At 44.2% G+C, this 6,000-nt stretch overlaps 1 protein-coding gene across 6 annotated transcripts in view; it reads left to right on the top strand.

Annotated features, from left to right (window-relative positions):
• The first annotated feature begins 4,668 nt into the window (after positions 1-4,668).
• Positions 4,669-6,000, top strand: part of b3gnt2b (UDP-GlcNAc:betaGal beta-1,3-N-acetylglucosaminyltransferase 2b) — a 42,974-nt gene continuing 41,642 nt past the window's right edge. Inside the window, exon 1 of one of the 6 annotated variants that reach the window (XM_052010838.1) lies at positions 4,669-4,809. The gene's annotated coding sequence lies outside the window, so the exon portion shown is untranslated. Of the gene's footprint in view, positions 4,810-5,200; positions 5,337-5,366; positions 5,638-6,000 lie in introns of those variants that run through there. The other 5 variants (XM_052010840.1, XM_052010837.1, XM_052010836.1 and 2 more) reach the window with 5 other exon arrangements.

Raw genomic sequence — 6,000 nt, 5'->3', positions numbered from 1 at the left:
GGGGAATCAGTGGATGTATTTCTTAGATTGCCAGAAGGCACTTGACAAAGAACTGCATCAAAGGTTATTGCAGAAAATAAAAGCTCGTGCTGCAGGAGGTTACATATTGGCATGGATAGATTGGCTACAGGTATTATGTCACATGAATGAGTGCTGCACTCTCAACTTCTTACAATTTATATGAATGACTGATGAAGGGACAGAAGATGTGGTTGTTGAATTTGCAGAAGACAAAGACGGAGGAAAGATTCTTGCACTAGTGTCATTATTTATTTTGCACACGTGTAAGTTATGTATGATTTCCGTTAATTTAAGTTCACGTTAACTTATGTTTGTCCTCGTCTTTTGATGTACTGTGCAGCTGCTGCAAAAAGCAAATTTTCATGGCATTCATACCCTGTGTATGTATTTGTGTGGCGATAATAAACTTGAACTTGAAAGTTGTGAAGGGGATATCAGTAGGTTACAAATGAGTAGAGATAATTGAAATAGATGGGCAAAGAACTGGCAAATGGAGTATATTTAGAGAAAATGTAAAATTGTTCAGTTTGGCAGGAATATTAATAAAGCATACCATCAAAAAGCAGAGAGATTGTTGGGATTTGGTTTTCTCAGGGCTAATTTACAGCAAGTAATGAGCAAAGATAACAGAATGTTACCATTTATTGCAAGGGCAATTGGATACAAAAATAGGGATGTTATTGCTTTATTTATATTGGACATTGGTGAGCACTTCAATGGAGAAGTGTTTACTGTGTTGGTCTCCTTATTTAAGGAAAGATATTAATGTGCTGGAAGCAGCAGATACCTGGTATGGGCTGATCGTCTCAAGAGGAAAGACTGCATAGGATGGGTTTGTATCTGCTGAAATTCAGAAGAGTGAGAGGACAATTAATTGGAACATACAAGGTCCTATGGAGTCCTGACAGAATGGATATGGAGAGGATGTTTCCTCTTGTTAGAGAATCAAGAACTAGGGGTTACCGTTTAAAAATAAGGTATTGCCCATTTAAGGCAAAGTTTTTTTCCCCCTCTTGCAGGGGTGCGAGTCTTTGGAACTCTCTTCCTCAAAGGGCTGTGAAAGCAGAATATTTTTGAGGCAGAGGTAGATCGATAGTTGATTAGGGGGTGAAAGGTTACCACGGGTGGACAGAAATGCAGAGTTGAAGTTACAATCAGATCAACCATAATCGTATTAAAGGGAGGAGCAGGCTTGCAGTGGTCCACACTGCTCCCAATTGTTATGCCCATATATGTGTAGTGGGAAACTTGCTACTACATGAAGTAAATAGTTCAGCTGCATTTAACGAGAAACATGATTAAACGAGGAAGAAGGGAATGGAGGGATTTGCTGAGTAAGGATGCACAAGTACCAGTGTGTAATATTTGCACTTCTTTGTGTGTAATTTTATGCAAAATATAAGCTTAATAATTGGGTTGAAGAATGATCTTAAAAAACAGCATCGTAGAGAAATTTAAGGGAGAAGTTCCCTATAAGTGAAAGATGTTGCAGTTCAAACAATAGATGTCAGACAATTATTCTCAATATCAGTTGACATGAAGATCTGGACCTGCATTTCATGGACAAAATTAGCTCAAAGGGGCATTATCAGAGGGAAAAGAGAAACTGGAAAAAGATGTGGATTAAATGTTCAGGGAGGGGGTTTCTGATTCAATGGATGAGTGGCAGCAGAGGAGATGAACACTTTCAGTCATAATGAACTCCATATACTCTTGAAGTCAATGGAAATGAGACAGAAGGACCACAAGAAACAAGTTTAAAGAGCCTTTTGGCCGTAGAGCTAATGCTGCTACCAGGTTCAGTTCTACTGCCCTCGCTGATTAAATGCATCTTTACTGGCAGGAATCTCGTGAATGAAACAGGAGAATATGATTCGTGTGTTCTATTGGGTTAACTGTTTCATAAAATAATGAAATAAAGCAGAAAATGCTGTAAACACTCAGCAGGTCAGGCAGCATCTGTGCAATGAGAAACAGGTTGACATTTCATATTGGAGACTCTTTGTCAGAATGTTGTCATCTTGGACCTTCACTTTTTTGATCTTCAGAAGCTGTGCTGCTGGTAATGATAAAATCACCTGACAGATTAAACTCATAAGTCCCAATTCCCGATACAGGGTTTCGAATCCTTTACCCCCACAGCTGCTGCTTGACAGGCTGAGTTCCTCCAGCAGATTGTTTGTTGTTCATAAATCTCAACTTTAGCATGAAGAAGGCTAAAGAAAAGATGCAATGGAATGTTTTTGGATCTGAGAGTCATCAGCTATGTGGAGAGACCCAAGAATGAGACCGCACGGTGGTGCAGAAGTTAGTGCTGTTGCCTCATCGCTCCAAGAACCCAGGATTGATCTTAACCTTGGGTGCTGTCTGTGTGAAGTTTGCACAACCTCCCCATGACTGTGTTGATTTTTGCTGGATTCTCTGGTTCCTTTCCACATCCCTGATAAGTTAATTGACTGCTGTAAATTCCCTCCACGTAGGCAAGTGGCAAAATAATCAAAATGGGAAGTTGATAGGCATGTGAAACACGATAGTTCAAAGAGCTACAAAGAAATAAGGAGTGGGAATGGACCCAATGGGCTGAGTGGATAATTAATGGGGACTTCTCTTGTTTGTACAGGGATTTTTTTTAAGCAGAAATTTGATGGAAGTATTTTTTAAAATTGGCAAAAATTTCAGAGGACATGTTTTCTGGACTGTTATGTTATGGACTGAGATATGTTACTTGAAAAGGTCACAGAAGCTGTTTCAGTAATTAAAGACGAATTAATTATTATTTGAATCACAGAAGGGTCATATCGAAGGAGGAGCCTATTTGGTCCTTCAAGTCCACACCAGTTCAGTCCAGGCTATCCCACTCCACCCTTCCTTTTAGATACTTCTTTGCTCCCTTTTAAATACCAGGATTGAATCTGCTTCCACTACTGCCCCGACTGTGTAATCCCGTCTAAAAGTCTTTCTTCATGTCTTTCGAGATAGGCGCTACTGCTCTATTTTCGTTATGTGGAAGGGACTCATTTGCCTTGACCTGCTATCAAATTGATTAAATAAGTTCCCAGGAAACAAATGCAGGTGTGTATCATTTAAAATTATCAATAGTATTAAAGGAGCAAAAATCTTAAATACTGCAGCTGCTGGCAATCTGAAATCAAAACAGAAAATGCTGGAAAAACTCAACAGTTTAAGCAGCTTCTGTGAAAAGAGAAAGAGTTAATGTTTCAAGTTGAAGACCTTTCATCAGAGCCGAGAAAGATGCAGGTGCAGGGCGGGGAGGCAAAGTAAAATTCAAGTCAATAACTTTAGTACCCCAAGGGAGTGCTGCATCGTCCATTGGTTGTATCTTTCAAATGCAATATTAAATTGAGGATCGCCATGTGCTCTCTGAGGTGGAGTCTGAACCACTATCATTAAAAACTAATTATAAGCAGGAGGAGGCCGTTCAACCCCTCAAATCTACTTCCTCAGTGTCATATCTGATTGGACGACCTCGATTCTACAGTCCGTCTATCCGCAGTAATAACCTCACCCCATTATTTATAAAGTATTTCTCTGCCTTTGCCTTAAAAAGTCAAAGACTCCGCTTCCACCTCTTTTTAAGTTCCAAAAACTCTCTTCGACAAAAAAAAAATCCCTTATCTCTCTGAAATATCCATCACTTCGCCTGCCAGCTCTTGCGCCACCCCTTCCCCTCCCCTCTTTATACTGGCTATCTCCCCTCCATCTTTCAGTCTGGATGAAGGGTCTCGACCCGAATGGTCGACTGTCCAGTTTCTTCCATAGATACTGCCTTGTTGCATCATTTATAAAACACTGACTCCTGGATTCTCTCACAAGTACCACCCTAAGATCCCTCGGAATCTTATGATTCAATGCGTCATTACCTCGTTGCTTGTTACTGATGTTTTGGGAGTTGGGCGCCCCATTTCGTAAACTATTTCAAATAAATATGAACTTAAATGGCACTCAAGTGATTAAGATGCCCTGAGTTTGTGCAAAGCATTACGTACATTTAAGATTTTCATGTTTTCAACAGCGGCATAGCCTTCACATAAAACATTGTGTAATACTACCATCAGCTGAGGATTGCGAAATATTCAGGCACTCTCTCCTTAGAAGGCCTACTCCAACCTGTCCTTCCCAGTTACCACCTGACCTCCAACTCTTGTTTCACTTCCAAGGACATCACCTAAGTCAGCAATCCAGTTTTAGTTCAGCTGCCCATCACTTCTAACCTTCAGTTCCATTTCCCCGTTCAGGATCACTAGTAAGATTTACAATTGTCCTTTCGTGTGCTGTAAGGAAAAAACTATGACCATCGCTGCCAGAAAAATTATAAAAGTGGAACGAGTGCAGATTTTTAAAGATCCAATTTTCAAAGCGATTTAATGAGTTTTTCTTATCTTTAAAAGCAAGACACGTGGCAGCTCCAGGATGTTTGCTGTTATGTGTGTCGGGGTGTTTCACCAAATATGGAAATACAATTCAGCGGAAGCTGCAACCACACCGCGACTGCAGAGCTTTACTTGCAAACCAGTGTGAGGCGGAGCGGCTGGAAAACATTTAGTCCCTCCATCGATGTATTCGCAATCATTAGTGGCTGTCTCACCCATTTTGCGGTTTCTGTGATGGATCAATACGCTGACAGCAGCTGGGCAGGCCGCTGCCTTGGTGTTACATCGGTGTAATGTAGCACCAGTCAACACATGACAGGGAGACTGCGGAATCAGCACCGAGTCGGGACGGCAGGAATTCTGAGGACCACGGCGGTGCTTTGCAGAACGGTCTCAGGTACGAAGCAACAGCGCGCCGGCGCCGGCGGGGCGTCAGCCCGGGCACGCATGTGCAAAGATCAAAGATCATGAGCGAACAAACCAAAGGAGCCTGAGAGAAACATCTCCCGCCCCTCCCTGTAACCCAAACTTTTCCCTTCCTCCAAACTCCATCTCTTCACACCACACCCTCAATGCAAACCCGTCCCCTAACTCTCCGTGCACTCCACCAGGTCGGCCCCCGCTCTGCAACAACCTCTCCTTCCTGGCTCCTCTCCCCCGTTGCCGTCACGGCTTGCTCCCTTGTCACACCAATCCCGTCCCCGCCCCTCACAGAGCCCCGCCCTCCCTATAGACCAGCCTCCCACCCCTCGCCTTGAACTCGTCTCTCTGGCCCCACCCACTGTGGAGCTACCCTTTGATCGGGCCCCGCCCAGCGAAGGGCTCATCCCGCCCACCGTCTGGGACTCGCTCTCGCTGCGAACTGGTGCCCGGGGCTGAGTCGGAGGCCGGTGCTGCGGCGTGAGCTGGTGCTATAGCCTGCAGGTAGGTGGAGCCCGGCTCACGGCTTGAGGGATGGGGCGCTGGGTGAGGCTCCGGCCGGCCGGCTGGTAGATGGGTGGGCGCCGCTCTGTTTCGGGCTCCTCTGCGCTCCGGATCAGACGCCCTGCCGGTTTCCGCAGACGATTGTTTTTTTGGAAGTGTTTCATTTCCGAGACTCCGCAGCCGGAAACGGGTTTTCACGTATTCCGAGCATCTCAGCAGCTGAACTCGCGTTCATCGTCAACAACCTGTGATCTGTAATGGGACTTAGCACGAATTTAAACCGGTGATGTGGTTATCAAAGGTTCGTCGCCCTGTTCTGGCGATACGACTAATTTAATATTAGGTGTTTTTGCCCCCGGGCTTGCATTTAACCTCGTCTCCCTCTCCCGCGTTTTGTTTGTGCACCCCTAATGCTGAGTTGTTCCACCACCGTGTTTAATTTGCTCACTGTATTCGCTCGTTAAGTTATCGTGGGACTGGAGAAAGGTTTATGTTGGAGGCTTTTTCCTGACTAACATACGCGGTTGAAACCTTGGGTTCTTGCGGCATATCTCTTATAACAGTGACCGTTCTTTCCTTGCGTACTTAATTGGCTGTCAGGTGCCTGGAACGTCACGAATGGTGCGGTAGAAATGCAAGTTTTTTTCGCTGTAATGGAGTTGTC

The sequence above is a fragment of the Pristis pectinata genome, chromosome 3 (genome assembly GCF_009764475.1).
Source record: "Pristis pectinata isolate sPriPec2 chromosome 3, sPriPec2.1.pri, whole genome shotgun sequence".
NCBI classification, from domain to species: domain Eukaryota; kingdom Metazoa; phylum Chordata; class Chondrichthyes; order Rhinopristiformes; family Pristidae; genus Pristis; species Pristis pectinata.
Note: the sequence above shows the minus strand (reverse complement) of the source record. Positions and strands in the feature narration are given on the sequence as shown.